The 26,475-nt window shown below is 39.8% G+C and overlaps 1 pseudogene across 1 annotated transcript; it reads right to left on the bottom strand.

The window, feature by feature from the left end:
- Positions 1 to 346: 346 nt before the first annotated feature.
- Positions 347 to 25,859, bottom strand: LOC146668816 (integrin alpha-L-like; annotated as a pseudogene). Its single transcript, XR_014912183.1, has 24 exons — positions 25,799 to 25,859; positions 24,980 to 25,097; positions 22,700 to 22,788; positions 20,313 to 20,584; positions 19,839 to 19,969; positions 17,986 to 18,128; positions 17,709 to 17,859; positions 17,293 to 17,428; positions 17,133 to 17,185; positions 16,120 to 16,225; positions 15,900 to 16,045; positions 15,679 to 15,821; positions 15,402 to 15,552; positions 14,986 to 15,121; positions 14,826 to 14,878; positions 11,917 to 12,001; positions 11,625 to 11,764; positions 11,274 to 11,420; positions 10,964 to 11,161; positions 8,889 to 9,013; positions 8,661 to 8,800; positions 8,433 to 8,563; positions 1,361 to 1,477; positions 347 to 1,175 (listed from the first exon to the last, which is right to left on the bottom strand). The product of XR_014912183.1 is annotated as an integrin alpha-L-like (transcript).
- Between the last annotated feature and the right edge of the window lie 616 nt (positions 25,860 to 26,475).

Genomic DNA, 26,475 nt, shown 5'->3' with positions numbered 1-26,475 from the left:
CCCAGCTTGTCATCCAGTACTGAAGATAGCCAAGTGGAACAGGAACATGACTAACACCAGGGTGGCGGTGGATCAAATCTGGGTGCTGATTATCAAAGGAGACAACCACATGTGCTTCTACAACACAAACATGGGAAACAAGTCTGAATAAAATTATTATAAAAGGTAAAATTTAAAGGAATAAATAAAAGGTACAAACAAATTCCCAAGATGGAAGTAAAAAAAGGTAAATGGGAAATAAGATAGATAAAGATAAGGGTGGAAAAATAAGAACGAACAAAACAAAATGAAAAATCCTCAAGGTAAGTGTAACGTTTTATTTAGTGCACAAACAGTTTTTCCTTTTTTTATATTGAGAGGCAGGAACTGACACGTTTATGCTTTAGAGTTCAGATTTTCAGCGACAGTAGCTGACTGTGGCCACAAGATGACAGTAATTTTAATGCATAGAAATGGGCCAGGAGCTTAGTGACAGTGCTGTGTGATGTGACAGGCTTTGATATGTTTTATTTTATTGTTTTTGCATTTGACAAGACAAACGTTTAAACACATCAGCAGAGTGTCTCTGTGAAACAACGATAGATTCTGGTTAACTGAAGGCCCAGGCTGCTGATAGCTTCTCATGATGTTTCTTCCTCACTCTCTGTGTGTTTACACACCTCTCAGCTTTTAATTATGAGTCATTATTAATCTCCGGCTCTCTTCCACAGCACGTCTTTTGTCCTTCCCTCCTTCCCTCACCCACAGCTGGTCACAGCAGCTGGCTGCCCCTCCCTGAGCCTGGTTATGCTGGAGGCTTCTTCCTGTTGAAGGAGAGCTTTTCCTTCCAACTGTTGCCATGTGCTTGTTAATGGGGGGTAGTTTTTATTGTTGGGGTTTTCTCTGCATTCATCTCTATTTTGTGCAGAGTCTTTATGGGCTTTAGGTGACTGTTGCTGTGATTATGTGGGGTGTAAATAAAACAAAACTGAATCTAAATTAAATAACTAAAAATTAGGAAAGAACGAATTGAAAAGTTTTACATTTAAAGACAAAGTTATTTCTCATTGTTTTCATCAATAAGTCTTTTAATTACTCCATGATAATAACATGTTTTTTACTTGCTAAAAATCAGAAATACGTTCTTGAACAGTTCAGCTCTCACTTCTTCTTCTGCATTATTTTTAAATGGGAATCTGTAAAAAGTAAAAGAAAAAACAAAACAGGTCAAACTTAAACCGCAGGTCAGAAAAAAGCTTCAAACCTCATATTAAATCCTACTAAATACTCTTGGTAAATATAATAGGACATGACTATAGCTGTATCTTTGGTTGTATACAATAAGCATGTAAATACAGACTGTACGGGCGACTGAACTTACCTCAAGGGCAGCCTCTCTTTCAGAGTCCACGCTCAGGACGGCGCTCGCGCTCTCGCTGTCAGGTTGAAGGAAGTTAAGTCTGATCCTGAGAGGTGTTGATGTGTCATCCACATAGTTCTGTAAGAAACAAAGTCGTTGTCATCATCGTTTCAAAACCGCGGTAAAGTGAGCCGTCATTTGTGAGCCGCGGTCAAGCCAGCCGCCTCCTATCCGCCGCATAAATTTCCTTGCGCTTTTACACCAGTCTTTACGGTAGCGCCTTTTCGCTTTATATCCTGATTGAAAGCCTAGACACACAAATTACAATGGAACAGCCCAATACAGCCATCGTGACAGTCTGGTTGCATATTCAAAAATTCATTAAAAATCATTCTTAAAAGTTGATGCCAAGCTTTCAACACAATCCTCTTCTCGGACACCTACTTTACCTCTGGGCCAGGTTTTACCCAGATTTACTGTAATATTACTCAGAAATCACAGTAAACTCATATTCAGTGCAATACAGTCAATACACTACAATTATGTTTATTTCAAAAATTCATTAAAAATCATCCTGAATAGTTGAGGTCCAACTTTCAACACATCCCTCCTCTGGGACACCTACTGTACCTGTGTGCCAAGTTCCATCCAGATTTACTGTAAAATTCCTCAGAAATTAAAGGGTACTTGTATTCAATGCAATACAGCCAATACACTACAATTACGGAAATTTTCAAAAATTCATTAAAAATCATCCTGAGTAGTTGAGGTCCAACTTTCAACACATCCCTCCTCTGGGACACCTACTGTACCTGTGTGCCAAGTTCCATCCAGATTCACTGTAATATTCCTCAGAAATTACAGGAAACTTTTATTCAATCTAATACAGTCAATACAATAGAATTATGTCAATTTTCAAAAATTCATTAAAAATCATCCATAGTAGTTGAGGTCCAACTTTCAACAGATTCCTTCTCCGGGACACCTACTGTACCTGTGTGCCAAGTTTCAGCCAGATTCACTGTAATATTCCACAGAAATTACAGGAAACTTTTATTCAATTTCACCGTCAAATTAATAAAGCTTCTCCGATTCTGATTTTTCTGTACATATGTAGGTTATGTATTTCAGAAATGTAAATAGAGCTTGTTCGTTTAGATTTTGTATTGCATTCTTTTTCATTTTAATACCTTTTCTAAAAAATTACACTAAGTTTAGAAAATAATGTGATTCTCGCAGTTTGGGTTTGTGACCCAACCCTTTTTGCATTAGTTTTGGTATTTGTTGATTAAGATTACTATTGAATCAGAATCAGAATCAGAATACTTTATTGATCCCTGGGGGAAATTATTTTTTGTTACAGTGCTCCATTTTAAACCAATTGATCAATGTATGTAATTCTTGTTTTTGCTGTTATTAGTTAGTACTTTTAATTTGGCGATACTTTGTTACGTTCTTCTAATTCTCCCTGACAGCTCATAGTTGCTCATTCTTTACTGCTTTGTTTAAATAGATCGTTTCGTGTCACCTACCATTACAATTCATTCCAATCGCCCTTGTTTGTTAATGTGAGGTATACATTCGTCATGTTTCCTGTTTTAAGAGTCTGTTTTCCTTTCTCATGTTCAAGTCTTGGGTGTACCCCTTAATATTTTATCTCATACTGCTGGTCGCCATCATGTTCAGGTCTGTAGTAGTGTTGACATAGTCACAGTAATATTAATAACAGTCGTATTTTAGTCTCGCCCATTTCAGGATTAATTACAGTTATTGTAACCTATTGCTTTTGCCTTGTTGTATGTTCAAGTTTCTTCCATCAGCCACAATAAAGGGCTCTCTTTTAGTTCATCACAGTTTTGTTGTCCTCTGCTTTTTAGTCTGCTTTTAAATTACATCATCTCACCCGCTGTATAGTAAGTAAAACATATTCCATTCTAAACCTTGCGGTAATCTTTAAGAACATATTTTTAAAAATTGAAACAAATTGAAAAATATTTTTTCAGAAGACTATTTGTAGTGGATTCATCTTATCAATGAAGTAGAGTTTCTGAGCAAATATAGATGTCTATGTTGTTGTTGGACCTCAACTACTCAGGATGATTTTTAATCAATTTTTGAAAATTGACATAATTGTAGTGTATTGGCTGTAGTAGATTGAATATAAGTTTCCTTTATTTTCTGAGGAATTTTACAGTAAATCTGGATGGAACTTGGCACACAGGTACAGTAGGTGTCCCAGAGGAGGGATGTGTTGAAAGTTGGACCTCAACTACTCAGGATGATTTTTAATGAATTTTTGAAAATTGACATAATCCTATTGTATTGACTGTATTAGCTTGAATAGAAGTTTCCATTAATTTCTGTGGAATATTACAGTGAATCTGGCTGAAACTTGGCACACAGGTACAGTAGGTGTCCTAGAGAAGGAATCTGTTGAAAGTTGGACCTCAACTACTCAGGATGATTTTTAATGAATTTCTGAAATTTCCATAATTGTATTGACTGTATTGGGCTGTTCCATTGTAATTTGTGTGCGCGCGTGTGGGATAAAGCGAAAAGGCGCTACCGTAAAGACTGGTGTAAAAGCGCAAGGAAATCTATGCGGCGGATAGGAGGCGGCTGGCTTGACCGCGGCTCACAAATGATGGCTCACTTTACCGCGGTATTTCAAAGCCTAAAAATACTACGATGGTAACAAACTCAAGCACTGTTATTTGATAAGTCTTAGAGTCAGTAGCGGTTTTTGATACGGGCGACATGGGCGGTTGCCCAGGACGGCATCATGGTGGGGGGTGGCATCATGGGCATCGGCAACAACCCCCCCCCCCCAAAAAAAGAACCTCTTGCACAAGAGGTACAAGTTTTTACTCTTGCAAAGAGTATATCACATATGGACAAATTCGACGGGCCATTAATTTGAAAGGCGAAATCAGACCAACATGAAATTTACATGGTTTTACTGTCGGGTTGGATACTGTTGATCTAAAGTGGAATTATCCTGTGGAAACAGCATCTTTCAATTTAAGAGCATTTTGAAATCGTTAAAAGAGTAGGTCGTCTACGGGCAATTTGAAAATACTTTTATTTTGGAAGGCAAAATCAGAGTAACTTGATCTTAACATCGTATCTCTGTGGGGTTGTATACTGTTGATCTAAAGTGGAATTCTCCTGTTGAAACATGAATTTTTCATTTAAGAGCATTTTGAAATCGTTAAAAGAGTAGGTCGTATATGGGCAATTTGAAAAGGCTTTTATTTTGGAAAGCAAAATCAGACTGACTTGAAATTGACATGGTAACATCGTGAGGTTGTATACTGTTGATTTAAAGTGAAATTATTCTGTGGAAACAGAAAATTTCCTTTTTAGAGCATTCTGAAATCACTGAAAGTTAGGTAAGTTATGGGCATTTTCAACAGGCCATTATTTTGGAAGGCAAAATCAGAATGACTTGAAATTGACATAGTACCATGGTGTGGTTGTACACTTTTGATCTAACATGGATTCATCCTGTGGAAAGAGCAATTTTCATTTTTAGAGCGTTCTGAATTCTTTAAAAGAGTAGGTCATATATCGGCAATTTGAAAAGTCTTTTATTTTGGAAGGCAACATCAGACTGATTTGATATTGATATGGTATCACTGTGGGGTTGGATACTATTGATCTAAAGTGGAATTATGCTGTGGAAACAGCAATTTTCCATCTTAGAGCATTTTGAATTCGCTCCAAGAGTAAGTCATATATGGGCAAATTGAAAAAGCTTTTATTTTGAAAAGCAAAATCGGACTGACTTGAAATTGACATGGTAACATTGTGAGGTTGTATACTGTTGATCTAAAGTGGAATTACCCTGTGGAAACTGAAATTTTCCTTTTTAGAGCATTCTGAAATCACTGAAAGTTAGGTAAATTATGGGCATTTTCAACAGGCCATTATTTTGGAAGGCATCATCAGAATGACTTGATATTAATATGGTATCACTGTGGGGCTGTATACTGTTGATCTGGAGTGGAATTACCCTGTGGAAACAGGAAATTTCCATTTTAGAGCATTTTGAAATCACTGAAAGTTAGGTCAATTATGGACAATTTAAAAAGTCTTTTATTTTGGAAGGCATAATCAGAATGACTTGATATTGATACGGTATCACTGTGGGGCTGTATACTGTTGATCTAAGGTGGAATTACCCTATGGAAACAGGAATTTTCCATTTTAGAGCATTTTGAAATCACTGAAAGGTAGGTCAATTATGGACAATTTGAAAAGGCTTTTACTTTGGAAGGCAAAATCAGAATGACTTGATATTGATATGGTATCACTGTGGGGCTGTATACTGTTGATCTGGAGTGGAATTAGCCTGTGGAAACAGGAATTTGCCATTTTAGAGCATTTTGAAATTGTTCCAGGAGCAAGTCAGATATGGGCAGTTTGAAAATGCTTTTATTTTTGAAAGCAAAATCAGAATGACTTGATATTGATATGGTAACATCGTGAGGTTGTATACTGTTGACCTAAAGTGAAATTATCCTGTGGAAACCGCAAAATTCTGTTTAAGAACATTTTGAAATCGTTAAAAAAGTAGGTCGTATATGCTCAATTTGAAAGGGCATTTATTTTGGAAGGCATAATCAGAATGACTTGATATTGATATGGTATCACTGTGGGTCTGTATACTGTTGATCTAAAGTGGACTTACCCTGTGGAAACAAGAATTTTTCATTTTAGAGCATTTTGAATCGTTAGAAGATTAAGTCAAATATCGGCAATTTCAAAGGGCCATTACTATGAAAGGCAAAATCAGACTGACTTGATATTGATATGGTATCACTGTGAAAAAGACTGTGGTTGGAAAGTGTTGATATAAAGTTCAAATAGTATTTGGAAATACGACTTTTGCTTTTAAGAGCATTATTAAGTCATTGAAAGAGTAGTTCAAAAATGAAGATTCACAGGGCTTTTACTTTGAAATCCAAAATAAGATGGCCTTGATAGTGACAGGGCACAATTAGGGTACAAGGCTGTGTCATATAGATCTAACATTAGAGTTTGTAAAAAAAAAAAAAAACAAACTAAATTATATGTTATTATGTTCTTAACATATCTGTTAATTCACTCGAAGTTGGCTTTTATTTTGAAATCCGGTTTCCACATCCATTCCCGTAATACTTTGAATACACAGGGAACGTAAAACAAACTGGAGGCTGGCTTGACTGCAAGTCTCGAATTGGAGGCTGGCTTGACACAAGTAGCTTATCCGGGGGAACACCAAGGCGTTCCCAGGCCAGCCAAGAGATATAATCGCTCCAGCGTGTCCTGGGTCTGCCCCGGGGCCTCCTCCCGGTGGGACATGCCTGGAACACCTCACCCAGGAGGCATCCTTGTCAGATGTCCGAACCACCTCAGCTGGCTCCTTTCGATGTGGAGCAGCAGCTGCTCTACTCTGAGCCCCTCCCGGATGGCCGAACTTCTCACCCTATCTCTAAGGGAGAGGCCAGCCACCCTTCGGAGGAAGCTCATTTCCGCCGCTTGTATCCGAGATCTTGTTCTTTCGGTCACTACCCACAGCTCGTGGCCATAGGTGAGGGTAGGGACGTAGATCGACCGGTAAACTGAGAGCTTCGCTTTTACACTCAGCTCTCTTTTCACCACGACGGACCGGTGCAGCGTCCGCATCACTGCAGCTGCAGCCCCAATCCGTCTGTCGATCTCCGGCTCCCTTCTCCCATCACTCGCGAACAAGACCCCGAGATACTTGAACTCCTCCACTTGGGGCAGGAACTCATCCCCGACCCGGAGTGGGCACTCCACCCTTTTGTGGCTGAGAACCATGGCCTCAGATTTGGAGGTGCTGATCCTCATTCCCGCTGCTTCACACTCAGCTGCAAACTGTTCCAGCGCAAGCTGGAGGCCCTCACCCGATGAAGCCAACAGAACCACATCATCCGCGAAAAGCAGAGATGAGATTCTGAGGTGAAAGCCCTCCGCCACCTGGCTAGGACTGCCACTGCTTAGAGTAACCCTTAAAAACTAAGCATTAATACTGATGAAAATGAGTTTTTCACTTCCGTTTGCATCATTCAGGTAGATTCATTGGGATTTTTTTTATTTCATTTTTTTAATGTAGCTACAAATCGCCTCATCTTATCCACCTAACATTTCACACACACTGCTGCTAAATGAGCAGATTCACCCATTTTAATACCCATTTGTTTGATTTTTTTAAAATTAAATTAAATTAAATTAAATTAAAAAGACGACATTATCCTGCTGTTGTCTGTGGTGTTTTGGTCTCTGGATACAGGATCAGGGTCTGCCTGCCCCTAGCTTATAGTTACGGTTGGATCAGGTGACCCTGAATCCTCCCTTAGTTACGCTGCATTAGGACTATGCTGCTGGGATTTTGTTCCGCAAGCACCTCTTCATTCTTCAGCACTCTGCATTTAATCATTAGTTATTATTAATCTCTGTCTGTTTTCCACAGCTTGTCCTGTCTCCCTCCCCTCACCCCCAACCAGTAACAGGAGATCTATGGCTGTCCCTCCACTGGTTGTGCCTGAGGTTTGTTCCTGTTGAAAGGGAAGTGTTGCTTTCCACTGCTGCAGAGTGCCAACTCATAGGAAGCTGCATGATTGCTGGTGTTTTCTGTAGGATCTTTATTGAGGTGATTGTGATTTGGTACAATATAAATAAACCTGATTATTGATATTAAGGGCGATATATAATGCCTTTAATTAAGCATGTCCAAAGCTTGCAGTCAAATGATTTCCTGTGGCAAACCCTAAAGGGCGTGGAAAAAGAAAAGGACTTGTAGACAAATCCCCGCCCACCTTTTCTCAATGGTTTAAACCCCAAGCTTGCGAGGGGCAGTCAGTCAGGTAAATGTAAAGTGTAAAATAATCATGTAAAATGTCTTTTATATGGCACCAAGCCCTTTGAGGCTCGGCTAAATTCAGAATCTTATGTGACATGTCCATAGTGCGTGCTATGGCTTAAAACAGCTCACAAAACTGGCGCTTTAAGGAAAAGTGGTGATTGAACGATGTGTTAAAGTCATCAGAGAGTGAATAAATAAACAGATGATGTTCAGCATTCTTACTGCTCTGTTGATGGAGTAGCTGACGCAGGTGTTTTCATCTCTCAGCTTCAGGGTCTGACTGAACATACTTTGACTTGCTTGACTCGTCACATTAAGTGTGTATGTGATGTTCAATGCTGAGCTCACTGGCCCTGAAAAAAAGTCACATTAAATAAATACACATTAATCTGGATTTTTAAAAAACAGTTTAAATGTTCCACATTTGTCCGCTCATCACGACAAACTTACCTGCTTTGCTCTTTGTTGCTTCGACCTTTTCAAAGCATGCCGTTATTTTAACCAAAGCTACATTTTTATCTGGACTCAGGGCGTCAAGGTTCTCAGGGTGAAAAGACAGACGAGCCAAGACGTTGAAGACCGGCTTGGATCTGAAAGGAAGCGAATGAACTTAAATAGATTGTCGCTTCTTCTGTCGCTTAGCTTCTTTTATAGGTGCAGTGTTCATATAATATTCACCTGAATACAACAGCTGCACCACGTGATTCAACCACAACACCCGGGAGTCCATCCTCCCCGAGCTCCCCAAAGATGGCCCTTCCAAAGAATTTCAGCCCATGGTCGATATTTTTTCCCATGATTCTCTGAAATAAGAAGATATTAGAGCCGAGTCTAAATACCTCTTTCAGATGACATTACATGTCTGTGTGCTCTCATAAGTGTAAGTCTGATAATATTATCATGCTGCAGATAATTAAACTTCAATGCAAATGCACAGAGGGTTTTGAGAGTGTACGAACACAACTCCATAAGCACAGACAAAAAAGAGAAAAGGCTCTGCACGTCGTTCAGTCGTTATTCTACAATATTTTGACTTGAATACATTTAGGCTGGCAGGTTGTGGAGTCTGACAGAGAAACAGAGATTCTACATGTTCTAAACCCACCATTTGAACTAGTGTTGGACACAAAGTTCTTTGGGCAGGTTGTCATATCTTTGAAGTTATATTACAGCATTACTAAAACAATCAAGAGGCAAGCATGGAGGGGCAACAGTGTTGTGCAGATCCATCATTTGTGCCTCAGTTTTCTGATGGTTTATAAGATTTGAAGGTTATAGAAATAATTTTCCTCCTGAATCTTTGATAATAACGTAAGTAATAAAGGTCTTTTAAAGGCTTTTTTTTTAAAAAACATTTTTAATTCATTTTCGGTCCAGTTCTTGTACCTGATCATTTTTTTCATTTTTAAAACCACCTAACACTGTCATGGTCCTGGGTCGTTGACCCAGCGTTTTGTGTTTTGTGATTATTTCCCTCTGTTCTAGTTATTCTGTGTCCTCCCCCCTTGTGTCCGGTTCGGGTTCTAGATTTCCTGTTTTGTTCTGAAAGTCTGTGTCTGTTGTCATTGTGTTCAGCTTGTGTCCTCCAGTCATCATGTGTATTCAGATCAGCTGTTCTTCCCTCCTGTGTGCGATTACCCGATTACCTTGTGTGTGTGTGTATATATAGTGGGTGTCGGTCTGTGTTCGTTGTCGGCTCGTCTGTGTTTCTTGGTATCCTGGTCCTTGGTCTGCGTCTCTCTGCTCCGCTCTCCGTTTTGTAAGATTTCAGGTTTGCTCTTTAGTTTCTCCCAGTTTAGGTTTGTCATTACTCATGCTTCATTGCCTGTTTTTGCCACTGCCACCGTGTAAATAAACTTCACTCGTATCATCAGTTTGCTGCATTTTGGGTCCTCCTTTTCCTCCACTCCACACGGCTCACTCCGCCAGCCGTGACAAACACTGACCTGTGAATCATTAAAGCATAAACAAAACTCAAAGACTGAAATTATCTAAATTGTTCTTCTAATTCAATTTCTTTTGACACGTGTCGTTTGATTTGTTTTTTAGAGATGCAGGAAATTCCACACAATATTTTCAGTGGAATCTTCAAAAATGTCAAAGATAACAGAGTTGGACAGAAAAAAGATAATTTCTTTTGAACTAACACAGTGGAGGCTCTGTTATGGTTCGGGGCTGTCGTTAAATGGCCAGTCGGGTTCACGATTTGTCACAATTTACAGAATTATGAACACGGAAGAGTACAGTCAGATTTTGATCCACCTGGAAAGCGCCTGATTGCCGATGGCTACATTTTTTTTTAGCATCACAATGATCTCAAACACGCTGCCAACACAGTAAAAGTATACCTTTATAGAAAAGCACACAGTGGAACACTAACAGTCATCAACTGGTTTCCCCAGAGCCTGGACCTCAACATTACTGAAGCAGTGTGGGATCATCTTTATAGAGAACAAAAGGCAGCCAACATCCAAAGAGAAGCTTTGAATGTCCTTTAAGGAACTAATCCTGAAGACTACCAATTGCAAGAAAGAAATGACCTGCCTAAGAGAGTTCGGGCTGTGTAAAAGAATAGAGGCAGTCCAAAGCTTGTTATAACTGTACAAACTCTATTTTTGCCTCTTATATCGTATTTCCATGTATTTTGCACATGTTTGCAAGAAATCACTACACCTACTTAGCATTTTAAAAGCAGAATATAAAGACATGACATGTGGCTCAAGACCTTTGCACAGTAGTATTGTCGGTGTCACCTGGCTGAAAGTGCTGACTATCCCTCTCTGCCTGTTGCCATGGTAGATATACACAGCCCCGCTCTTATCATCCTCAAGCGGAGCTCCGACAGCTACGTCTCGGAGTCCATCTCCATTCAGGTCTGGAAGACTGGATATGGTGGTGCCAAATCTACCCATAGATGGTCCCGTCACATCCTGGTTACTTTCCAGTACAGTCTAATAGGAAACGAGGATGTTAATAATGGACTATGAAAACACATGCATGTATTTTATCAGCTTTAAAGCTCACACAGTGTCACACTGGATCTTAGTTTTTATTATAGCTCACCTCATCACTCACAGAGTAGATGTAGACCCGGCCTTCTTTCTTCACCTGAGGCAGATGAAACTGTGGAGCTCCTACCAGCAGGAAGTCAGTGCTCCCATCTGAATCAACATCTAATGAGCACAGCTCAGCACCGAAGTAGGAACCAATCTAAAAATGTTTTGAGTGTAAAGGATGATTTAGAAAGTCAAAACCAAACCCAAAGACACAGCTTCAAAGTAGTACAGTTATTAAGAGCTGTCCTCTTAATATGACACAAAATCCAAACTTTTACAAAAGTTTTGGCACAAATATTTCCATGCTTTAGCTCAAATCTGAATATTTTTAAAAATCATGATATTTCCAGTTACCAACCTGTTCTCCACGAATTTTCTGCACTTCTGTCCAGTGTATGCAGTGGTGTCTGAAAACGATCTGTCCTGTTTGCTCAAACTCTGGTAAACCCACGAAATACAAAGGAACACCGTTTTTCTTTCCGATGGAAATGGAATTTCCTGCAACAGCCAAATAATAATCTGCTAAATGTTCACTCTGGATCTCATATGTGCTACACTATGGTATCTCAAGTCATAGAAAAGTAATCTTATTAAAGTAGCAGGTATCATATAGATAGTAGGTAATAATAAAAAAAAACAAATGGGTTTACCCAGGTAACCCTGCATTCGTTCTTGAGGTCTATGGAGAAAACTACGCCAGCTGTTCGATTCCACAGAACCCACGATCAGGCTATCCTGCTCACAGAAACATCTGATTACAGTTCAGGCTGAACAGAGACAGAGAGGAACTGAGATACCAGTAACAGTGATGAGGTAATGTCACAAATCAGTCATGAATTAAAATAAGAACGCTTACAAAGAAGCAAAGCTCAGCTAAAAAGGAGATTTTGAGCTGCCTCGTTCACATTAAGTGATAGGAACTGTAGGAAAATGATGTTTTTCCACTATCACTTAAAGCACACTACTAAGGCTACGCTTGGTTATAATCTGAAGCAGAGAAATTGCATTTATAGTCTCATTCATGGGTTTAATGATCCACTGTAATTATTATTTTAATTAATAATCGACATTCTGTAGTTGTATTGACGGACAGTTTAAAATGTATTATTAGAGTTTCTTCAAACTGTTTTCATATTTTGAGTTTGATATACATTTTGGATTTTTTGGGGAAAGTAAAGCTTTTATGGTTTGTTTTCTTTGCTGTACATAAAATGCATCCGATCACTCCAAAAAAAACAGCAGCATACTGATTTTTCTGTATTTCAATAACTACAGTGGAGATGCAACTCATGTTGCTGATGCTGATGCTGTGGAAAATGTAATTAACAACAGAATTTTGCAGTTATTTGCATTACATTACACATTGTTTTATTCACAAGAGAATATAGGAAAGATATCAAATTTTTGAACAGAATCGGCTGTGAAGTTGGTCCTGTCTTCTAAGGAGCTGTCTTCTTGTAGTCGACTACAAGAAGACAGCTCCTTAGAAGACAGGACCAACTTCACAGCCGATCAGATCTGCACACTGTTAGACCTCTGCCTTACCACCACATATTTCAAATACAATGAAGGCTTCTACAGACAAAAACATGGCTGCGCCAAGGGCTCCCCCGTGTCACCTATTGTAGCCAACCTTTACATGGAGGAAGTGGAAAGGAACCCAGCCACTGGTACAGATATGTAGACGACACCTGAGTCAAAATCAAGACACAAGAAGTGGAATCCTTCACTGCGCACATTAACGCTGTGGATAAAAACATCAAGTTCACCAGGGAAGACACAAAGGACAACTGTTTGCCTTTCCTGGACTGCGCCGTGCACATTGAAGAGAACGGCAAACTCAACATCGAAGTTTACTGGAAGCCCACACACACAGACCAGTACCTCCTCTTTGACTCCCATCACCCTTTGGAACACAAACTTGGAGTAATTAGGACCCTACACCACCGGGCAGAACATGTTCCCTCTAAGCCTGAAGGAAAAAAGAAGGAACACACACATGTAAAGGAAGCACTCAAAACGTGCGGCTATCCTAAATGGGCGTTCTTAAAGTCAGCAAAGAGGCACAGAAAAGAAGACCAGACACCAGCGAGGGAGGATAAGAAGGACAGACACAACAACATTGTCATCCCCTATGTAGCCGGTGTATCAGAGAAACTCAGGAGAGTTTTCTCCAAGCATGACATCCCAGTGTATTTCAGACCCAGCAACACGCTCAGACAAAAACTGGTTCACCCGAAAGACAAAACGCCAAAACACAAACTTAACAATGTGGTGTATGCTGTACAGTGCAGCGAGGAATGCTCAGACCTCTACATTGGAGAGACCAAACAGCCACTTCACAAGCACATGGCACAACATAGAAGAGCCACCTCCACAGGACAAGACTCAGCAGTCCATCTGCATCTTAAGGATAAAGGACACTCTTTCGAGGATGCCAATGTTCACATTTTGGACAGAGAGGACAGATGGTTTGAAAGAGGAGTGAAAGAAGCATCTATGTCCACTGTGAGCGACCATCTTTGAACAGAGGCGGGGGTTTACGACACCAACTCTCTGCCATCTATAATCCAGTTTTGAGATCCCTCCCAGACGCCTTAACGCCCACTCACATCCTGGGCCATCTGACCTCAGGAATTCGCATGATAAGGTGGGGCCAGGTTTCACAATGAACACACCCGAAACTCTGGCTGATTGGGACCCACACCCGCTTTCACACCTTGGCTCAGGTGATTAGAGGATCATCAGGGGGTCCTTTTGTCCCTCTGTGGGGGGAAACTCCCACTGGGTTTAAATCTGGGACTCTCCACCATTTGACCTTAGAACTGAAGAAGCTTCTCGGATGAGAGGTGAAACGTCTTCAAGTAACTTAAAGAAGTCCAGACGCTTTTCTTTGCAAGCTCCTTTGACTACGATGACCTGGATGACTGAGAACCTTCACAGACATATGTATGAGAGAGCTTTAACCTGCGTTTGTGGATGGAATGGTGAACTCTGTTCACAGACAGTGATTTCTGGAAGTGTTCCTGAGCCCATGCTCATCTGATTTCCATGAAATAATTATTCACCATCTTAATGCATTGCTGCCTGGGGCCCCGAAAATAGCAGACATCCAATATTAATTTTTGGCCTCGTCCCTTGTGTACAGATTTCTCTTGATTCACTGAATCTATTGGTGATATGCTGTACTGTAGCTGGTGAGATATTCAAAATCCAATATTAGTGGATTGTCGGGTACAGGTTCAAATTAAAGTTCTTGATTTCTAAAACAACTTGTTTTACAAACAGAAAGACTGAAGAGTACATTTTACAATTCTAGCACATTTCCAGTGTTTCTCTTTGTGTCAAAAAGTCTGTCAGTGCGGATTTTATTTTACAAACAATAAGAATTTAAAATTTTAGAAAGTAAAAGTAAAGTTTAGCAGTAGTCAGTGCTTTATTATCTGCGCTTTAGCTGCACCTGTGTATGTCAGGTTAGCCGTGACTGAGAAATTTTAATCTCGTCACAAGTAAATAATTTACACTTTGAATGTGTGCAGTTTTAACCTTTTGAAATCACCTTTTTGAAAACAGCACTGAATCCACTGAATTCTGCCAGGGGAGCTGTGCAGCCTAAATAAATAAAGAGATACATGTGACCACCACTGGTCCACACCAGGAAGATAACAGTGATTTCTGTAAATGTATTTATCAAAACAGGGAACAAAGTTTAACATCACCTTCCACAGTAAATATCTTTTTCTGTAAATTCTCCAGCACTCCTGTGAGTCCATCATAGTTCTCAATTTTGAAGGCATTTCTATGTTTTGGCTCTGAAGCGATGGCCCTGAATTTATGCAGCGTAGCATGTCCGACCTGAAATCAGAATACTGCTTGAAAACATGAAATTCAAAGTCTGACATCAGCATGGGAAATAAAAACTGGACTAAGAACTGAAATCTGCTGAGCTGTTTGTGCTGAGACTGACACCATGATGCATTTCTACTTTAGTATGACTGTGTATCATCTAAATAACAGTGAATAAAACAGTCTAATACTATAAGAGTGTTTATGTGACACAAAATGATCACATTTACTTGTCTAACGGATAAATCTGATTTTTCTGTTGGGACTGGTGTAACACATCACATCCTACCCCAACGACAAGACGAATTATATTTTTATCATCGTATCTTCTAAAGATCCCATTCCTGTCTGTATCAGAGGGATCTCCGTCTGTGATTAGAATCAGAACTTTGGTAACATCAGGAGAGGCGCCTGCAGCTGGGTTGTCAAAGATTTCATCTCTGAAACAAATGCGAAAGCAAAGCAACACTCAGAATAAACAACATTTAAAAATATGAATAAATGAACAAATACAGTGCTCATTATCTCACAGCTGTATTGATCCTGCTGCTTTTAACACAACTTACAACACAAACTCGAGGGCTCTGTGTGTGCGGGTGAGACTTTTTAAATGTTTGTCTTTCATAAGTTTATCGAGAGCACGTCCAGCTGCATAGTCGTTGAAGTCAAACACTTTGTGGACTGTTGAGGAGAACTGAACTGCTGCAAACTGGAAACGGAACAAACAACAACAAAAATATACGTTACTACTTATACTCATTACTCATATAATGTATAGTTTATATACATCAATATATAATGACCATTACTGGCGTGTCCCAAGGCTGCCCATTATCTCCACAATGAAGTCTTTATTTTTGTTGAATTCAGCTTCGGTCAGACTCGCTGATCCATCAAATAAAAAAACGACTTCCACAGACTTATTTGTTCGTTCTGGGGGGAAAATTTTGAACAATTTTAAAGAGAATGTAACCAGGAACATATAAAACTTTAAAAAACAGTTTTACCTTCAACAACAGAAGAAGAGGTTTGTTGAAGATTTGGGATCTGGTGACAGACAATATTCAGGTAGGAGTTGTCGGAACAGTTGCTGACTGCAGTTGTGCTGCAAACCTAAAACAAATTATAACTGAACTTAAATGTCCAACAATGGAAATATTTAGCAGTTACAGTACAGCTAAATGCAGAGCATAGCTCAAATCTACGGGAAATCCATCTGTGCTGCGTAATCATAACAGAAGATACAACTTAAAATGTTGACTTTAGAATATTACATAGATACAAATCAATTGTATTTTATTTATAAAGTGCCAAATTACAACAACAGTTGCCTCAATGTGCTTTATACTGTAAGGTAAAGATCTTACAATAAAACAGAGAAAACCCCAACAATCAGATGACCCCTGTGAGCGAGCGCTTTGACAACAGTGGGAAGGAAAAACTCCCTTTAGATGAATGAGCATAATTAAAGTGATTACTCTGCATCCTGTGGAGAACATGATTTCAAGGCAAATCATTCAGCGCTTATTCAGAATTGTTCAATTTCGTCAGCCTTTCTAAACCCTGATGTCACACTGCTAGAATCAATATTTACACCAATGAGATGATCACATAATGTTTCAATTACACAAAAAGTCTCACGCAGCATGACAGCATACACTCCAGGACCCCACAACCACAAATGGTGCTCACTAGTTCAGAAAATTGATAGAAGGATGTATAGATATAAAAAGTAAAGCTATTTTTTTTATTTTATCGCTTTAAAAAATTACTGAACTGTCACTCGAAAGAGCAGGTTGCCACAAACCAGTGAAAATTTGATTTTACTTCACAGAAATAAAATCAGTGCTGCTGGATTATAGATCAATAACTTATCTGGACATCAAATGTGTGGAGATTATGTGATTTTTTTTATTATTTTAAAGTCGTTACTTTATAATATTAAGTGACTGTTGTTGTGATTAGCTGCCATATAAATAAAACTGAATTGACCTGAGCTGAGTTGAAGTTAGATATTCACCTTTTTGAAAACAGCACTGAATCCACTGAATTCTGCCAGAGGAGCTGTGCAGCCTAAATAAATAAAGAGATACATGTGACCACCACTGGTCCACACCAGGAAGATAACAGTGATTTTTGTAAATGTATTTATCAAAACAGGGAACAAAGTTTAACATCACCTTCCACAGTAAATATCTTTTTCTGTAAATTCTCCAGCACTCCTGTGAGTCCATCATAGTTCTCAATTTTGAAGGCATTTCTATGTTTTGGCTCTGAAGCAATGGCCCTGAATTTATGCAGCGTAGCATGTCCGACCTGAAATCAGAATACTGCTTGAAAACATGAAATTCAAAGTCTGACATCAGCATGGGAAATAAAAACTGGACTAAGAACTGAAATCTGCTGAGCTGTTTGTGCTGAGACTGACACCATGATGCATTTCTACTTTAGTATGACTGTGTATCATCTAAATAACAGTGAATAAAACAGTCTAATACTATAAGAGTGTTTATGTGACACAAAATGATCACATTTATTTGTCTAACGGATAAATCTGATTTTTCTGTTGGGACTGGTGTAACACATCACATCCTACCCCAACGACAAGACGAATTATATTTTTATCATCGTATCTTCTAAAGATCCCATTCCTGTCTGTATCAGAGGGATCTCCGTCTGTGATTAGAATCAGAACTTTGGTAACATCAGGAGAGGCGCCTGCAGCTGGGTTGTCAAAGATTTCATCTCTGAATCAAATGCAAAAGCAAAGCAACACTCAGAATAAACAACATTTAAAAATATGAATAAATGAACAAATACAGTGCTCATTATCTCACAGCTGTATTGATCCTGCTGCTTTTAACACAACTTACAACACAAACTCGAGGGCTCTGTGTGTGCGGGTGAGACTTTTTAAATGTTTGTCTTTCATAAGTTTATCGAGAGCACGTCCAGCTGCATAGTCGTTGAAGTCAAACACTTTGTGGACTGTAAAAGAGAACTGAACTGCTGCAAACTGGAAACGGAACAAACAACAACAAAAATATACGTTACTACTTATACTCATTACTCATTACTCATACAGTGGGGCAAAAAAGTATTTAGTCAGCCACCGATTGTGCAAGTTCCTCCACTTAAAATGATGACAGAGGTCAGTAATTTGCACCAGAGGTACACTTCAACTGTGAGAGACAGAATGTGAAAAAAAATCCATGAATCCACATGGTAGGATTTGTAAAGAATTTATTCGTAAATCAGGGTGGAAAATAAGTATTTGGTCACCTCAAACATGGAAAATCTCTGGCTCTCACAGACCTGTAACGTCTTCTGTAAGAAGCTTTTCTGTCCCCCACTCGTTACCTGTATGAATGGCACCTGTTTGAACCCATCATCTGTATAAAAGACACCTGTCCACAGCCTCAAACAGTCAGACTCCAAACTCTGCCATGGCCAAGACCAAAGAGCTTTCGAAGGACACCAGGAAAAGTATTGTAGACCTGCACCAGACTGGGAAGAGTGAATCTACAATAGGCAAGCAGCTTGGTGTGAAAAAATCAACTGTGGGAGCAATCATCAGAAAATGGAAGACATACAAGACCACTGATAATCTCCCTCGATCTGGGGCTCCACGCAAGATCTCATCCCGTGGGGTCAAAATGATCATGAGAACGGTGAGCAAAGATCCCAGAACCACACGGGGGGACCTGGTGAATGACCTGCAGAGAGCTGGGACCAAAGTAACAAAGGTCACCATCAGTAACACACTACAACGGCAGGGAATCAAATCCCGCAGTGCCAGACGTGTTCCGCTGCTGAAGCCAGTGCATGTCCAGGCCCGTCTGAAGTTTGCCAGAGAGCACATGGATGATACAGCAGAGGATTGGGAGAATGTCATGTGGTCAGATGAAACCAAAGTAGAACTTTTTGGTATAAACTCAACTCGTCGTGTTTGGAGGAAGAAGAATACTGAGTTGCATCCCAAGAACACCATACCTACTGTGAAGCATGGGGGTGGAAACATCATGCTATGGGGCTGTTTTTCTGCCAAGGGGACAGGACGACTGATCCGTGTTAAGGACAGAATGAATGGGGCCATGTATCGTGAGATTTTGAGCCAAAACCTCCTTCCATCAGTGAGAACTTTGAAGATGAAACGAGGCTGGGTCTTCCAACATGACAATGATCCAAAACACACCGCCCGGGCAACAAAGGAGTGGCTCCGTAAGAAGCATTTGAAAGTCCTGGAGTGGCCTAGCCAGTCTCCAGACCTCAACCCCATAGAAAATCTGTGGCGGGAGTTGAAAGTCCGTGTTGCTCGGCGACAGCCCCAAAACATCACTGCTCTCGAGAAGATCTGCATGGAGGAATGGGCCAAAATACCAGCTACTGTGTGTGCAAACCTGGTAAAGACCTATAGTAAACGTTTGACCTCTGTTATTGCCAACAAAGGTTATGTTACAAAGTATTGAGTTGTATTTTTGTTATTGACCAAATACTTATTTTCCACCCTGATTTACCAATAAATTCTTTACAAATCCTACCATGTGGATTCATGGATTTTTTTTTTTTTCACATTCTGTCTCTCACAGTTGAAGTGTACCTCTGGTGCAAATTACTGACCTCTGTCATCATTTTAAGTGGGGGAACTTGCACAATCGGTGGCTGACTAAATACTTTTTTGCCCCACTGTATAATGTATAGTTTATATACATCAATATATAATGACCATTACTGGCGTGTCCCTAAGGCTGCCCATTATCTCCACAATGAAGTCTTTATTTTTGTTGAATTCTTCTTCGCTCATACTCGCTGATCCATCAAATAAAAAAACGACTTCCACAGACTTATTTGTTCGTTCTGGGGGAAAAAAGCATGAAAATATTTAGCCTGGAAGATGGAAACAGACATAAATATACCTCAAACAGTCCTACTAGATTTTCTGGTCTGATGAAACAAAGATTCATGTATAAGCATGAACATTATTTAATTAACAAATGCAATAATTATGATCTCACAGTTGTACTCAGCCACTGTTTCTAATGTAACTGAACTAGAATCAATCAGAGTGCTCTGTGTGTGTTGGTGAGACACTTGAAGCTTCATAGTTGTCAAGTTCAAACATTTTGTTGACCACTACGGTCTGCTGGACACAGACAGTGCCTTTACCGCTAGAACCCGCCGTCCCCAATATTTTTTTTACCTTGGGTGGACGGTCCACGGTCGAGTTTCATCTTGTAACACACTTTGTTCAGAGTGTGTTACAAGATGGATGCACTGCACGTGGGCTGCAAACCTACATCAGGTTTTAAACGAGACAAAGAAGTATGATCTGAGATCATTTTTTTGTTTTGAATATTGTCAGAGGAAATGTTTTTTGAGTGTTTCTTACAGTGATTTGAGAGCGCATGGCGTCCTCAGATATCGACAGTCCAAATTGCCTGATGGGTACTTGCATGTGTTCGGGCCAAATTTCTGTGACAATAACATCAGATTAGTACCTTATATTAAAAATACAAATACACTACATCATTCTGCAATAGAAAAAACCCTGTCTCGCTCTGGGAATTAAAACTCATTTTACATTGTGGGACACATACAGTCCACTTTGATTTTAAATGGACCAGACCAGGTGAACTGTAGTCTTTGCCGTGATCTAGATGATGTTTCTTGCAGTTTGCAGTTTCACATGGCCTTAATAGACATTGTGATGTCTAAATTGTGCCAATAATTAATAGCACTACTGATATGACAGTAAAACAGTAAAAGTATGAGAATTTATTCTGCTATGACTAATAAAAATATCAAGATTAGCTGTTTGGACAGGCTGATCCTATAAATTCGTCCCTTTAAAGGGTACCTATTATAATTCAATTGAATTCAGTTGAATTTATACAGTGCAAAATCACAACAACAGTTACCTCAAGGTGCTTTATATTGTAAGGTAGACCCTACAATAAACCTATTATACTTCTCCTTACTTTCTGCCATATATCCTGTTATAACTGTAGTTGCTAATATTAAACATGGGCAAAATAAAGTCTTAAGAGTTTGTGCATTCAATCCCTTCAGACTTCTCCACACTGAGTTTCAGCTTGATGTCATCCATGTACAGGAGGTGGCTGACAACTGTTCCATTCCGTAGCCAGTCTTGTTAAAGATCTCACTGAGCGGATTCAGGCCTATACATATATGTGTATATAAAATGTGTATTCCCTTTCCATGGCTGTACATTAAAAGCATGCGGCCGTTTAAATGGCTGTACAGCAAAAGCAGACAGCCCTTTCTATGGCTATACAGCAAACAAACCTGGTCCTCGTTGGGCATGTACCTGAGATTCTGGTTCTTGTCTCAAACGCCAGGCGGCGAAGCAAAAAATCCTTACTCAGCATAGATAGCAGTTTATGTCTGGCTTGCACACCCAACATAATTGTTGAACTGATTAACTGTTAACTGCCTTTCTGCAGACTTTTGGACTTTGGCCATAAAACTCACAAATTCAATGACGGATGAAAGACTGGTGTGTGAGAAGTTATGGTGTAGGGTCGTATGTATCAGAAGTGGCAGATGAAAAGAAAGAATGAAGGATGAAAGGGTACCTGCAGGAGGAGGAGGAGGGTCATTATCCCCCGCTGGTGCTTCTTTCCTGTCTGTCTTTTGTGTGTTGTTTCTGTTTGTGTTTTAAGGCACTATCATTTGTTTTGCTTGCTCTCTATGTTTTATTTTTGCTGTAAATGTACTGTTCTGCTGTTCATCACTGTTGAATAAACTCTGTTCAAAGAATTCCACTCATTTCCAGAGGACCTTTTTGAGTGATTTGATTTTAATTGGATCTGAAACGCTGGACCTCCACAGCGTTAGTGGGATAAGGTTATCATATTGGGTTCCAAATTTGTGACCCGACACACTTTGCTCTCAGACTGCGGGTTTACTTGTTGTTCCTAGAGTATTTAAATGTAGAATGGGAGGCAGAGCCTTCAGTTTTCAGGCCCCTCTTCTGTGGAACCAGCTTCCAGTTTGGATTTGGAGGCACTAGCTCTACTTTTAAGATTAGGCTTAAAACTTTCCTTTTTTAAAAAAAAGCATATAGTTAGGACTGGATCAGGTGACCCTGAATCCTCTTTTAGTTAATCCCCCCAGGTCTAGGCTGCTGGGGGGATTCCCATGATGCACTGAGTGTTTCTTTTTCACTCACTGATATGTGTTTATACACCTATTTGCATTAAATCATTAGTTAGGTCAAAGGGGTCATATGACTGTTGGAGTTTCTCTGTTTTCTGTGTAGTATTGTAGAGTCTTTACCTTACAATATAAAGTGCAGTAAGACAACTGTTATTGTGATTTGGTGCAATATGAAAGAAAAACAAAAAACAAAGCTGAATTTAAAATAAAATCTTGAATGTGACTCTGGAAACTGCAGCAGCTGCAGAGTAGGTGCTCATTCGGTTTGAGTGAGCTAACTCTTACAAATCCAGTTTAGTAATGGTTTCAAAACAGCTTTGTTTCATATACAACCTCCATACTGTGGCAATAATTTTTAATGTCCTGATTAAACATGTCATTTGCATTTCAAAAACCGCATTAATGTACCTGGAACAATGATGCAGCTGTGGGTCAGGTTCAGATCAGATGTGCATGTCTCTTCATGTCCTAGCTGTTCTGGTGCAGTGACAAGTGTCCTGTGGACACAACAACACTCGTGATAATCACTAAAAAGAGAGTTTTTCTGACCTGTGCTCTCAGAATTTCTACAGTGGCTTGCAAAAGTATTCGGCCCCCTTGACCTTTCCCACATTTTGTCACATTACAGCCACAAACATGAATCAATGTTATTGGAATTCCACGTGAAAGACCAACACAAAGTGGTGTACACGTGAGAAGTGGAACGAAAATCAGACATGATTCCAAACATTTTTTACAAATAAATAACTGCAAAGTGGGGTCTGTGTAATTATTCAGCCCCTGAGTCAATACTTTGTTGAACCACCTCGCAGCTGCAATTACAGCTGCCAGTCTTTTAGGGTCTGTCTCTACCAGCTTTGCACATCTACAGACTGAAATCTTTGCCCATTCTTCTTTGCAAAACAGCTCCAGCTCAGTCAGATTAGATGGACAGCGTTTGTGAACAGCAGTTTTCAGATCTTGCCACAGATTCTCGATTGGATTTAGATCTGGACTTTGACTGGGCCATTCTAACACATGGATATGTTTGGTTTTAAACCACTCCATTGTTGCGCTGGCTTTATGTTTAGGGTCGTTGTCCTGCTGGAAGGGGAACCTCCGCCCCAGTCTCAAGTCTTTTGCAGACTCCAAGAGGTTTTCTTCCAAGATTGCCCTGTATTTGGCTCCAGCCATCTTCCCATCAACTCTGACCAGCTTCCCTGTCCCTGCTGAAGAGAAGCACCCCCAGAGCATGATGCTGCCACCACCATATCTGACAGTGGGGATGGTGTGTTCAGAGTGATGTGCAGTGTTAGTTTCCACACATAGCGTTTTGCATTTTGGCCAAAAAGTTCCATGTTGGTCTCATCTGACCAGAGCAGCTTCTTCCACATGTTTGCTGTGTCCCCCACATGGCTTGTGGCAAACTGCAAACAGGACTTCTTATGGTTTTCTGTTAACAATGGCTTTCTTCTTGCCACTCTTCCATAAAGGCCAACTTTGTGTAGTGCACGACTAATAGTTGTCCTATGGACAGATTCCCCCACCTGAGCTGTAGATCTCTGCAGCTCGTCCAGAGCCACCATGGGCCTCTTGGGCATTTCTGATTAGCGCTCTCCTTGTTCGGCCTGTGAGTTTAGGTGGACGGCCTTGTCTTTGTAGGTTTACAGTTGTGCCATACTCCTTCCATTTCTGAATGATGGCTTGAACAGTGCTCTGTGGGATGTTCAAGGCTTGGGAAATCTTTTTGTAGCCTAAGCCTGCTTTAGATTTCTCGATAACTTTATCCCTGACCTGTCTGGTGTGTTCTTTGGACTTCATGGTGTTGTTGCTCCCAATATTCTCTTAGACAACCTCTGAGGCCGTCACAGAGCAGCTGTATTTGTACTGACATTAGATTACACACAGGTGCACTCTATTTAGTCATTAGCACTCATCAGGCAATGTCTATGGGCAACTGACTGCACTCAGACCAAAGGGGGCTGAATAATTACTCACACCCCACATTTCAGTTATTTATTTGTAAAAAATGTTTGGAATCATGTATGATTTTCGTTCCACTTCTCACGTGTACACCACTTTGTGTTGGTCTTTCACGTGGAATTCCAATAAAATTGATTCATGTTTGTGGCTGTAATGTGACAAAATGTGGGAAAGTTCAAGGGGGCCGAATACTTTTGCAAGCCACTGTATGTCACTTTAACCTTTCAGTTGAATTTGAATTCAATTACTTGGGCAGTAGCAACAACACGGGCACCGTCTCTGAAAACGCCCCTGGACCACATTGACAACAACCACGAATACTCTCGGGGTCAATGAAAGTAAATGTGCTGTGTGGGCGTTATTTATTTTTCCCTCGATCAGGACAAAGGTAATCTTTACTTTTACCCAAGTTTAAGACAGCAACTAGAGTTACATGACCTTTCATTTTATCTTTGCACTTTTGGGACATCAAACGTGCTCTGATCATCAAATCCCAGCTAAATTTTTCCCCTACTTTCTTTCCAGTCCATTTCCTGTCCCCATCCTCTATGAGAAACGTTAAATAAAAAGTTCTATTGTGCCTTAGTGAGATCTGATCAGACAGAAATAAGACAACAACAAAAAACATGCACTGATTTGCACAGAAAAGCTGTACACCACGTTAATGATGCAGATATGATTTAATATTTTGATACTTTGCATCTTTAGATTAGCTTTGATACTCACCCATTCTTCTTGTCAGACAGTAACTGAAGCACCTTGTTTTGGAAGAAATCTTTTTGTTCTGTAGTAAAGATGCGGGTGGCTGTCGTATCAATGTTGAAAGCCAGACATACGGAGGTGGCTGCAATACGTCATAAAAAAAAAAAATCATGATTTCATCTTGTGTAAAACGTTTGGTTGGCAATGGTAACACACTGAATTTGAGATCATCGGTTTTAGAAAGTTACAGAAACGGTTCGACTGAGGCCGTAAATCAAAATTGGGACGATGTGGTGAGAGGGGGGTCCTGATACACAATACACATCTGATTAAGTGTATTGGCTTCTTACGAACTTTTGTCTACATACAAAGAAGCTCGTGACAAAAACATACTACAAATACTGTGTTCTAATTTGAGCATCCAGAGGATCGGAGGATAAAGTGTGACACATTTTCCACAACATGATATAAGATGGTTAAAAGAATAAAGCCCATAGTATTCCTAACATTTCTCTCTGTTGTTGATTTTAGCATGTATCACCCACACAAAAGCTTTGTTTGTGCACAGGTCTGAACTTTAAACTGACACAGTTACAGTCGGCCGTTTTCTCTTTTGCATTAAATCAGGCCAGATGCACACTGACTGGATCTTTCTACTTTAAAAACAGACATGAGATTCCTCTCAATCTTTTAATCCAACTCTTAAAAAGAAAATCAGTAAAGACATTTCTCCAAATGCTGAATTACGCCTTCAAACAGTCAAATTGAAAAGACAACTCTTTCCCCACACTCAGCTTCTTTTTTTGATATGATTTTGTAGAAATGTATTTGTTTAGATCTTACCAACAGCCACTGCGCAGATGAGCCAGACTAACTTCATCTTTTCTACTGGTCGTTTCCACAGAATGGTAGAAAATGATAAAGGCTAAGGAGGAGTCAGAAAACGAGGAGGGCCCACGCAGTTTGAATTAATTTTTGAGAGGAATCCTTCTACACATCACGTGCATGGCTTCAGTTTTGACTGAATTATGTATTGACAGAAATATACAGTTTAAATGTTATGAACTTGTTAACTTTGTGCACCACTTTGTGACTCCTGACTCAGAAAAGTTGAAATATAGGTATAAGTAATTGTATATTGTTTGCTAAAATTCAGATTCTCACAGTTTTTAGGTCTTTTTGTTAATATTTTATGAATAATCACAAAGCATCCAACCACCGCAGAGTCATCAGAAAACTTCTGAAGATGGCAGGTCTCTGTGCAGTGGCTGAAGTCTGTGGTGTTAAGGGTGAAGAGGGAGAGGACAGTCCCTTGTGGTGCCCCTGTGTTGCTGATTACCTTGTCAGACACACACTGTGGTCACACATATTGTGGTCTTCCTGTCAGGTAATCAACAATCCAGGACACCAGAGAATTGTTGATTATATTTGACTAATCTCTGAGAAGTCCAGTTTCCTGCTTCAAATTTGGGTATATTAGTCTTATTTGTCTAATAAATGCCTAAATAAAATAAAAAAAA

This window comes from Rhamphochromis longiceps, linkage group LG6 (assembly GCF_057381845.1).
Source record: "Rhamphochromis longiceps isolate RC_006_pf linkage group LG6, R_longiceps_female_GT1.1, whole genome shotgun sequence".
In the NCBI taxonomy this organism is placed as follows: domain Eukaryota; kingdom Metazoa; phylum Chordata; class Actinopteri; order Cichliformes; family Cichlidae; genus Rhamphochromis; species Rhamphochromis longiceps.
The sequence above is the reverse complement of the archived record's forward strand: the minus strand, read 5'-3'. Positions and strand labels throughout refer to the sequence as shown.